The sequence below is a fragment of the Rhyacophila brunnea genome, unplaced genomic scaffold (genome assembly GCF_057557595.1).
Source record: "Rhyacophila brunnea isolate RB1 unplaced genomic scaffold, BYU_Rbru_1.0 scaffold_56, whole genome shotgun sequence".
In the NCBI taxonomy this organism is placed as follows: domain Eukaryota; kingdom Metazoa; phylum Arthropoda; class Insecta; order Trichoptera; family Rhyacophilidae; genus Rhyacophila; species Rhyacophila brunnea.
The window spans coordinates 2594186-2606822 of record NW_028233235.1 but is presented as its reverse complement, the minus strand read 5'-3'; positions in this window follow the sequence as shown (position 1 = coordinate 2606822).

The window sequence follows — 12637 nt, the reverse complement described above, 5'->3', positions numbered from 1 at the left end:
AAAAAATTCACCTTTTCGATGTTGTTTAAGTAAATGCTAGCCCGAGATAAATTTATATTGTGAAAATATAAATTAAGACATAATCAAGAACGATAAGTAAGGTTTTTGACAATCTAGAAAGATAATAATCAAGGATTTATTATGTACATCATTTGATCGAAATCCAAACCCATGCGGGCTTTGGTTTAAAAGCATCTAAAAATCCATTAAATTAACCGCTATAGTTCTTAAAATAATAATAAGGGCCGTTATGGGCCTATAATAACAGAAAATGTCATTTTCAATTGAATAGAATTGTGTTATCTCTTGTCTTTTAATTTGAAAAATAATGTGTTTTATACTGTTTTTTTAAATGAACAATTATCATATTTAGATCTAAAATTTTTATTGTATTTATATTTCATTGGAAATAAGAAATGTTTACTTTTTTATGACGTTTTAGCATCTTCTAATTGTTGTATCAAACATAATTTATTCATATAATAAAACCAGGGTGTCCCTTATTATTTACCCTGCTTCTATTTACTTGGGTAAATTATAATCAATAAAGAATGCATTTTTCGTATTCTTTTATTAAATTATCCTTATTTCAAGAAATTACAACTCATATAAGTATAAACATATTTTTGTGTTTAAATTCTTTAAAAAAAGAATTCATAACTAATATATTTTTTTACTTTATTTAAATGTGCTGAAAATGCATAAAAGTCGTTTAAATAAATTATTATTGTAATTTTCGAATAAATAATTTGGCCAAAGAAAAATGATAAAAATATATGATGAAATGAAATTCTATAGAACCTCACTTTTTTATCTGAGACTAATTTTATATTTTTCTCGAAAATATTCTGATCACTTCGATGTTCTAAAATGCCTCTTTTTCTTGGTTTTTTTTATTTTTATTTGGAGTTACTTTATTTTAAAAAGGCTTACTTATATTATTTATTCATGTTTTGAACTCTATGTGTTAACAAGTAAAACCCAAACATAATCTAATAGCATACAACACATTTTGAACGTCTTAATACCCTCAAAAAAACACATTTTTTTATGTCAAATATGTAATATAATAATAATTCACCTCTTTCTTCTTTATCATTTTTTTTGAAATACAAAATAAACATTCAACGTTTTCTATTATCTTAGTCTGGTTTTAGCACAAATTAATTTCTAAGAACATATAAAAACGTTTTTCATAACTAACATCTAGATGTTTATATAAACTATTATGCCAATAAATTATGTAAAAAAATATGATTTTTTTGGAAATAAATTGATTTTTAAAACTATATTTAAATGCAAAAGATATATTTTCAATCGAAAATGATTTTAATATAAAAATATTGTGTTGCTAGATTATAATATTTTTTAAAGAAACTTTTTGATGGTTTAAAAATTTCCTTGTCTTTTTATTCGTGAAAAATTCATGAAAAAATATTTTCAGAAGATGTTTTTTTGTCCAAATTTTAGCATCAAAAATACGATATTTCTTATGATAATAATGTCTCTACAGTGAAGCATTATATATTTAATTGCATAAGTAAACTTTTATAGAGAAAAATAAAAACAAAGTCTTAAAACACTTTAAAAAGAACCAAGTTATTTATTGATTTTTTTTATAATAAAAGACTTACCTATAAAAAGTTATTATCAATCTCCTATTTATTTTATATAATTTTTTTTATTAGGGAAATAACTAGTATTTGGGAGGGAAAAATGTATTTGAACAGCCTATATTTTTAAATTTATCATTAATATTTCATAATTATAATTTTTATTTTTAACACTGTAGTTTATAATCGGATTAAATTTTAATGTATTACTGACACTTAGATACCATTTTTTTTGCGGAATAAAATACAAAATTAATTTTTTTCTATAACAATAAAAAAAACATAATACACCCAATTTTCCTAAGATATGCTTTTTTTGTTAAAACCCATACACAAAAAGATATAGAGAGTATTAATACTTTTAAAAATTTGTATTATATCTAAATAGTTTTATGATTAAAAACATTCGCTATCAGAAACTTGTAATTTAACCTTTCAAAAAAAATATATCAAATATAGTTTAATCTTTAAATTTTTAGTTTCTAAAGATATAAAGAAATCCGATGCGAAATTTGTTTTCTATCGGTATAAATTCCTATTTATAAATGTTATTGTATTGCCTTTGCGTAATAATTGATGCAAAGTAGTCGCATTCTTAATCAAATTAATTAGAGTTCAATAGATATTGTAAACTATAGAAGTCAAAATACCATATATTTGTCTTCTATTACCCTCTTTCATCTCTGAAAATATCAAAAGATGTGTTTTTGTGATTAAAAATTTTAGACCAATCATTTCAAAAGTTCAATCACAAATTAATACGTTTTTATGAACCATCAAAATAAATTATTGCTGGTTTAAAAATAGAAAAACCGCTGTTCTGATTAAAAAATATATTTTAATATATAATTAGCCTGTATTTTGCTATATAGATCAAATTCTAACCAAACGCAGTTTAATTATACAGTGAAGTATTCTCTTTTTATGATATAAGAATTCTGTTTATGGAAATAGAACTAAATATGAATCGTTTGAAAATTACACAGTAATATATTTTAGTCTTGCAACTTAATTTGATTTAAAAACAAAAACTAAATATTATGGTTTAATCTTCCTAGAAAATCAAAAAAATACGACTTTTTATAAGAAAAGTAAAGACATATCCATGATTATATAAACCACGAGTATTTTAATGAAACATTTATTATCTAGAAACAGATTGCATATTTTTCAGAAAAAAAAGGTGGTCTTATTAAGAGACGTCAAGACAAATCAAGGCATAAAAAATATTTAGATTTTTGTTTTTTAGAGTGCTGATTTATTGTGGGATTTTTAATAAAATATCAAACTATTGGAATATAATAAAATCTTTTATGTTTATTTATAACACTATGAGCTAATATAATACATTATGCCAGAATATTATTCGTAAATCAGGCCGGACGCATAATTAAAATATAGAAAATGTATTCTAAATAACAAAATTCATCTTTTAGACACACTTTATAGGATTTAAAAACCTATATATTTGTAATTTAAGTTTCTTTATCCAATATTATCATATACGTATATCAATATATTTAGTAAAACCTTCTTGTAATTTTCATATCCAAATATTGTTATTACCCTTTATTAATAATAAAATAACAGGAAAAAACACTCAAAACTAGATTGAAATAAAATCCAAAAATAAACTTACAAAAAAAGATTCACATTTAATAATATTCAGTTAATATAGTAGATTTTGAACATAATTTCTAAAAAAATACCATTAAATATTTTTTTAAATGGATACAATGATCTTATCTTAGTTCAAAATATAGTTTGGAGATGAAAAATTTGTATTTTGACTGATACAGATTTAAAAATACATCTTTATCTATAAGATATTTCAAACTCATATAACATCTTTTGGGATTCAATCCTTGCTTTTTATCTTAAGGGCGCGTAAAATGGTTAAAATATACTTTATATTGTTGTTATTCACTCTCTAGCTCGAATATAATCTTTTTTATCTAATTAGTGTAAAAACCCGTTTGATAAACTCCTTTAGAATTAATCTCTTAAAATACACTAAAAGATGTAATAGAGATTAAATAAAACTTATCGGAATATCAGAATAATGTTTGCTATATTTTTTAATAATAACAGTTGGTTTTGGAAAATCATCACTAAAAACCACAAGGCAGAATTACTGCAAGACCGAAAATAGTTACATACAAAAAAATTCAGACTTCGTAGCATGTATCCTTATAAAATTTCCATTGATCTTTATATTAATTTTTACCACAAATATTTTATGGAAATAGGTGAATAGAAGAGAGATATTTGCTAATTTAATATTAAAATTCTTAAACTAAAATTGCCTGCAGAAAATGCGGAATTTACATCAGATACTTTCTAAGTTTTGCTATTATTTACACATCGGAACTTTTTCAACCTCATAATATACTAATGGTTCATAAAATAAGGTTTTGTGTTTATATAATAGCATGTGATAGCTTTAAGAACAAATAAAAGGGGAATTAAAATATAAAAAATGTATCTGTAAATAAGGTAATATCAAAAAAAAGTAATATGAATATATATTCTACAGAAAGCAAGGAGAAATCAAAATTTTAGATGATATCAAAGGCAGTAAAAAAAAATACACATATAAGTGGCCCCAAAATTAGGTGATTAAGCCAAAAATTTATACGGTGCGTTATAATAACTATTTAGTAGCGAAATATTATGAATCAGTAACTTTTAATGATTTTGGATTTTGGAAAAAATACAAATATAAAAAGCTATATATGATATATCATTGAGAAATGCAGATTAATTGATGAATAACTTTTCACAAATCTATTATTTAATATTATTTCTGAATTCATAACATAATTCACGGTATATTTTAAAATATAGAAGAACAATGATAATGATGAATTTTAGATAAATCAATATAATAGAATCATCGCAATAAATTATATTTGTATGGCAAAAATTTTTAAAAACGTTTGAAAATCAACAAAAACAATGTAGGGGAATTATAATCTAATAAAAATATAATTTCTTGTAATATCTAATAGTCTAAACCACTAATTCTGATTAATTTTATGTCGCAAAATTTATAAATAGGATCAATTTAATAGCTTCACATCTAGTTTAACTCCATAATAAAGAATTATACACTGATATAACATATAGTTTGTTTTAAGCCCTTAAATTAACTTTTATTGCAACATCTTCTAAATTTTTTAACTCATCATCAGACAAAAATTTTTCGATATTTCACTGCTTTATTTAAATGCAATTCAAAAAAAAATTGGCAAAAATTGATTTAATCTTGTATTTTATTGGAAGAGAAGTTTATAATTTATATGATGCACAAATTTTACTTCACTAGGATATAATTCGATTTTTAACTAACTATGTCTTTAAATACAACAGATTCTTATTGTGAGACTTTAGTTTATTAGAGATCATCTTTACTCCTAAAATTAATTCATTTATTTATGGATTATTTTGATTTATAGCTATTTAAATTTGTTATAGAGAAATCGAATTCCTCTATAGAATATATTTGTGCAATAGGTCATATCTTTATCATCATCTTTAGATTCAGCCTCAATCATATTCTTCTTTTAAGACCAATTTTTAAGTATTTTTCTTGATCCCATTGCTTGTTTAGATGCTTCGGGTAATATTCCGATTTCCTTGGCATACGATTTATGTGGTTCTAGTTTAATGGGAAAAGGTTTATTTATCGGGTAATTCGAGGTTTATTTATTTATGGGTTAAGTTTCTTTTTATTTATTTAGACGTAGTCAGCCCACTGGAAATATTGCACAGCTCCTTGGTGCATCTTTTGACACCTTCCCCTGATCTATCTTGATCAACTGCACTTCTTTACTCAAAGAGATGAGTTCAAGTGTCTTTCGGAGTGTGATAGCTTGCATATATGCTTCTACTTCGTCTGGGATTTTTAGCTCCATAACATATTTTTTATGATCGGGTAATTTAATTTTTTTTAATTAAATTCTTTCAAGCAAAGCCGGTGATCCTTCTGTAGACAAATTTCTTAATAGTTTTTAGATTATAAGATATTTAAAATATTTTAAAATCGATCTATTCTTTCAATATTTTTTATTTAAGTGTTTCCCAAGATCTAATTACTTCTGTTTATACAAAAATTTTTAATTATGAACCAAAATATACATGTTTAAAAATCATATCGCAACATATTTTTCGGATAGGATTTATAATCATCTTTTAATTGCTGGTATTGTTGTGTTTGGGTGTTTATTTGGTTTTGAATTAAAATATGAACTAGGAAATCAATTACCCCATCTTTTTTGGTTTAAAATGATGTGCAATTATAAAACTATAATTAAATTTTGCACAGCCGTTTGTACTTAAAATATACGTATCCAAGAAAAAAATGTAAAAAAAACCAATAAAAAAACCTTAATAGAACTCGGTTTCATGGATCATCTTTGATTTATAGCATGATTTTTTGGTTCATGGTAAAATCAAACCGATATAAATCGCGTTTTATCTTGTATTAAACTGTTTTAAGACCATATAACATCAATTAAAAGAGCATGAAACATTATTGAATGTTTTATTAGTATTTAAGCTTTAATATCATAAAAGAATGGAATTTGAGAAGAGTGGGGAAAATGCATAGCTAATTAAAGGTTAATTACATAAAGGAAAAGATAATATACATGACATAACCATATTAAATCAAATCTAAAGCCAATTTTTTCGTCCTTCTTATCATATTTTGGCTTGAAATTATAACAAAGGTATTTTTGGGTTGTGCTATAAGAAAGGCCATGGATATAATATAATCAGCTCAGCATATCTACAAAAATTTAGATATGCATAATTCATTGGGGATTTTAAGATTGCAATAAAAAGCATTTCAAAAAAATTCAAAGATATGTAATAATATTCTACATGAAGATGCCAAGATAAATCACATGTAATATTACACTTTTTTCTGGCAATATATTTAATTGTTTTTGGTGGCTGTTGATTGTGGTAAAACTTACCTTTTTTGCCCTAAATAACAGTTAAATTTATTAAATGGGGGTATAATCAAATATATGCTTTAAAAAAACAGATAAAAACATTGTAGAGCGTTAATAAATTACAATGATCGATCTATGACTATTATATGATCTATTTTGGCCAGCGTAAATATCTTAAATTGGATCGTGCTTCAATTCACAATTCTGGTAGTATTTTTATATATAAAACCCCATATGAAGTTACAGATAAAGGATTGCCATTTTTAAAGTGAAATATTTTTAATTATTGTTATATAAAATAGTATAGATATTTATTTAAATTCTTTTAATCAAACAAATAAATTTTATATCAATATAACAAAACCATTTTATATCAATTGTGTGACTTTTTTCTCTTTCAAATCATTCTATTATTCCAGATATTTGAAAAATAACCAAAAAAATATCGTGAAGTAAAGGCTTTTTCCACACATTATTAGCATAAAATTCAAAGGTCATATTTTGTAATTTACGACATTATCTTTCTTTTGTTTATGCTTCAATTGTCAAATTATTTATATTAAGAATATTAAATTGATATATCTCACTATAGCTAATGAATTTCATGATAATTGTGTTGCTATTCACATTTATATCGTGTTTGGAACTTATATTATAGATGGTTATGTTTTTATAAGACATTAAAATATACTTTGAAATAGAAATACCAGAAATTTTTTATATAAGATAAGAATATAAATTTATTTTTTGATAATTTATGTACCTTTTAAAAATATATTAATCATTTAAAATTTCCTTAATGGTGAATATAATTGCTGTTTTTTAGACAACTTTGTGTTTTGTTTGTAGTTATATATAAAATTATGCCTCCAATATTCGAAAGAACTTGATATATCCAAAGAAGTCGAGGCAATTATTCAAACCCTAAGATTGAGAAAATATCTTGAGAGAAGAAGCGATATTGATGAGTATTTAGCAGAGGGGGAGAAGATAAAAGCAATTATCCAAGGATTTAATCTCTTAATCAGTGAGAAAAAATATAAAAATCAAATCATAAATTAACCTATAGAAAAAATACTATTTCCTTTCAAAAATCTTTACTATTTTATCAAAAACACAATGTATTAAGCTTTTTTTTATTTATTTTAGTGCAATTTAATTAAGAATGATTATTGAAAAATAAATAAATTATTTTAACTTCTTAATCTCGAATTAATCCATAATGGGGGTTTATACGTAAAAAATCACAAATAAAAAAAATATAGCTAAAATAAGTTAAATCGTTTGAATATAAAATTCTCATGCATTTATGATCTAAAAAAGCATTTTATCAATATTATTCTATCTATCTATGAAAAAATGAAATAATATGAATAATAGCAGTAATGAACCTGAAGCACAGCTTAGTAAAAGTTGCACTGCTTCCTGTTATGATAACTTTTGATAAATTATTAAAAAAATATATAAATACACTTCAAAACTTGCTTGAAGGGTCTATTGTGGCATAGTAAACCCTTTTTTACCCTTTAACATACAAATAACTATAATTTTAAGGTATTTAGTATTTATCTAATTTAACATGTTGTTTGAATAATTTATGGCTAACTCCATTATTTTTCTTTCACAAAAGTTCTCTATAAATGCAATAAAAAGCTATTGAAGTATTATTAAAAAATTGTAAAATACTCAAAATATATACATATATCGTAATTAGATTCATAAAATAATATACAAAATTATTTATAATCAAGCTATTTTAGAAATGGTAATAAAAATATTAGAAATTTTTTTTAATAATAGCTTTGCGATCCACAAAAGCTAACTTTTTTTTCTTTTTTCTTAATAAAACCATGTTTGCACGATTAAAAACCTTACTTCAATTCACCAAGCGAAAAAATATTACAGAAAAAATATATCATTAGAATACCCATCTTATACTCAAAATATTTATAAATTCTTGTTTAGTCTTAATTTAACGAGAAAAATAATAAAAATAAATATTTTCAAATTATTTGCCTATCATAGAAAAATACAATTTTACGAGTAATAAAGCACCTCTCTTTTTTATTTTAAATGGATAACCTTTTTATTTTTTGATTTTTCTTTCCGGTTTTGTGTTTTTAGTTATTTCAATTTTAAGAAATTTCCGTTGCTAATTTAAAAATGTTGGAAGCAAACAAAGAACAATCTGTTGTGAAACATATATATTAGATCACAATGATTTCTTCTTACTTGGTACTTAACACATAAACCCATTGCCTAAGGATAAAAAAAATATATCTTCGTAAAGAAAATAAAAAGTTTGATAAAAAACTAGATCGAATTGAGGTTTTTGATGATATAGAACTAGATTTTATTTTCTATGACTTATATTACACTGATAAACGATGGACGAAAAGAAGTTCCTATATTAAATTGGATACAGTTTTTGGCGTAGAGGAAACTCCATATATAACTCAGGCAAAAAAATAACTTCCGAAATGTGCTTTTCAACATTTAAAATACATGAAAGATATTATCTCATGGTTTACCTAAAAATATGACCAATAATCAAACCTTTATATATAGCTATAAATATAATCTTTCTATAATATAAGAAGCCTAATATTGTAAATATGAACGTAAATGAGATCTTGAATGTTAACTTGAACCCAAAACATACTGTGATGGCAAACACTGTTCTATATTCGTACAAGATTGATTTGAAAAAAGAAATATATATACTTAAAATTAAATGTACTCACATCTGTATGAAAGAAAAACTTCGAAAGATAGTAAGACAAATTTTACACAGTAAAGGAAAAGGTCTTTGCGTGATATTAAACTTCAAAAATAATCTTATTTTTCGGCGATATAGGATTCGAACAATAGCGATTGTACTAAAAAAATAAGATTTGTCACAATAAATGTAAATTAAAAAAAATATTATCGAAAAAAAATGCTAAACAGTATGAAGGAATTTTTTTTTGGATAATGAACTAAGATTTTAGATGTTGGCTTACATTTAAAAATAAAATTATTTTCTATAACTCAAAAATCAAAAATTAAATATTTTTTTGTGATTTTGAAGTGGATTTCTTTGGATATATGGATTCATAGGAAAAATCATGTTCTTTGGACCTATGTGAATATAATTATTTGTGATAAAATGCTCATTAAGCTTTCAACTTTTTATGTTTAAAACATATAGCTCTATTTTCAGCTTTTCGAATATGAATTTCTTGATAAATATCAAAAAAATTATTGATGAAAAAACAATATTTACGTCACCAAAAAAGTGCTTGGTGATTTTAGCATTCCATCAAATTTAGCGTCAATAGGAAACTAGAAGCATATGAAAGTACAAATATTCCTGATTACAGGGTTACTCAAAACGAAAATACTAAAGATAGAAGAAATGAAAAAATTAGGATTAAAAAAAATAAAATGTAACCAGAAACTGAGAAATATTCTTTTATGCATGGAGTAAATCAACCTAATAACTGATGTGGAATTTAATATCCAAAAAATAGCTGATGATTATGAAGGATCAGTAAAGTTAGATATGAAGGAAGCTAAAGGCGAAAAGAACCGCTAAACATAGCCGGATTATTAAAAAAAAATATTTTTCTGCTAAAAAAGATTCATCACAAAAATTCAAATTATCTTACCGCCTCTCACAGTCAAAGTGGGACATGAAAGATTTTAATATATGTTTCGATGGTTTAAAATAAAATCAATTGGTATATCATACATAAAAATCGTGTATATTCAGCTAAAATATATAGATAAGATATTAATGCCATCATTAAAATTTATTTTTGATAAAATTTTTTTTCTACTCAGCAACAAGTGTGTAAAAAAGATAACATTTTATCTGTTTTTTTATTGTATGTCTAATATTTATACATATTTCTAAAATAATGATTGTTTTCGAGCCTCAGAAATTTGCTTTTGATATAATAAGTCGGATTTCATTTAATACAATGCATAATTATCGTATCCATAAAAAAAAGAGAGTTAAAATAATGCTACATTTTGATGTTTTGCTTATTTGGTCTAGATTTATGGTCAAAAAATAGCAAAAAATCGAATGTTTTATTATAAAAGAAACAAGGATTTATTTTCTGCACCTTATGTTTTATGGTATACTTGAAGCCCAAATTTATATTAGTATAAGGTTATAATGCCGCAGTTTTTCTATTTTATTATTCAAAATAAAAGATGGAAAAAATAATTAATCAAAAAATCATAATGGTCATTAAAATATTTAATTTTAAAAGTCAGTTTTTTAGTAAAAATATTCTTTCAACATGGTTTTTACCTTTTTTTATTCATTTTTGTTGATTTTTAGTTCTACAACTTTTTGTGTTATGTAATTTTTAAGTAAAAACATCAAACTTCCGCTGATTTTTAACATGTAAATCCTTTAACTTTTTTATTCAAACTACACGCACTTCGAACTTCTAAGTGAACGGTTTAGTTAGCTCTTTTTTTATTTTTCGTTGTAACAAAATCTACAGATAATATCTATAGCCCTATTCAGCCCAACTATAATTATAATTGAAATAAGACTATATGTAAAGTTAGAAATTTTTTTCTTGCATATCTATTTTAATCTTCGGATATTGTTTTGTTAATTTTTTCTTTAATTGATGAACAGAAATTTTTACGAAATATTTAGATATCTTTAAGCTTAATCGGATAAATATTTCATTATCTGTGTATATTTGTTAATCTTAGAATAAAAATTATACAATTATAAAGTCCATGATTGATGCTTTTACTCCAAAGTATCGTGCACATAAATATATGCCTTGACTAGTTTTTATTGTTTTAGAATAGCATCATGTATAATTTTAAAAAATTAAGTTATATTAAAGCCTTTTTAGTCACTAGTTGCTTTTTATATCGTCTAAAGGATACAGTTTAACCATATTTCGGGATTTATACAGACAGGCATGAAATTAAATCGAAAAATTGATATAATTATCCAGAAATCTTTTTAATATTATTAACCTCTTATAATATATCTTGATTTGGTAGGAATATTATATTTCAAAGTTGTTTTAACATTTGGCATAAATACCCGGATTTTATTTTATTATGTTTTTAGCAGTGCAATCATTCACTTCTTCGTTTTTCGCAAATGCCTATATATTTCATGAGCGGCCATGTATTTAGGGCCCTTAAATTTAATCATACTTTCAGCAAGTTATAATTTTTTCTTCTATGGAGTAAAATATTAATTTCGCACAATATTCTCAAAATACTGACTTGCCTTGTCGGATCTTATGAGAAATAACATTTTTATCTTTTTTTTTCTAAAAGACGACATCGTATCTGTACATGCTTTAAATTATATTTTTATTCTTTCTATCTAGCTTATTCCCAAAAAGAAATAGTCACGTTTGTGGAAAAAGGAAAACATTGATCTAAGTTTTAAAATTTAGCAAAAGATATTTTATAATAAATCTTAGTCATTTTATAGTGTTAATATAAAAATTTGATTATTTTATTTGGAATTAAAATCAATTTTTTTTTAAATGAACTTGTGATTAACACTGGATTCTATTTTTATACTAATTTTAAGGCTTATACAAAATATATTCCAACTGTGGTTAAATTAATATTGAAATAGTAATAGTTTTTGGTTTAGTTTATAAAATATCAACAATTGATGTTATTAATTTTCTTTGTTCTTTTTTACAATCGGATGCATATATCGTAAATATTTTGTGATATACATCAATAATTTTATTTTAATGTCTATAAAATAATTTAAAAACATTTTTCCGTAATAAACAAAATAAAACATCATTTTAACATACAAATATTATGTTACTTTATGCCAATCTTTCGATTACACGCACAGATTAGAAATTTATAAAATAACTGTCAGGTTTTTCTTATTACATGGCAAAAATACCAGAAATTATTCCATGATATATATAAATTTTTTCTTCATATCCATAGCTAAAAAAATCTTAAGGTAAAATAGGAGTTGAGAGGTATTTAAATAAATTATAGATATTTATATGGTTAGAAAAATCCATTAAATCCTTCTAAAACAATATGAAAATT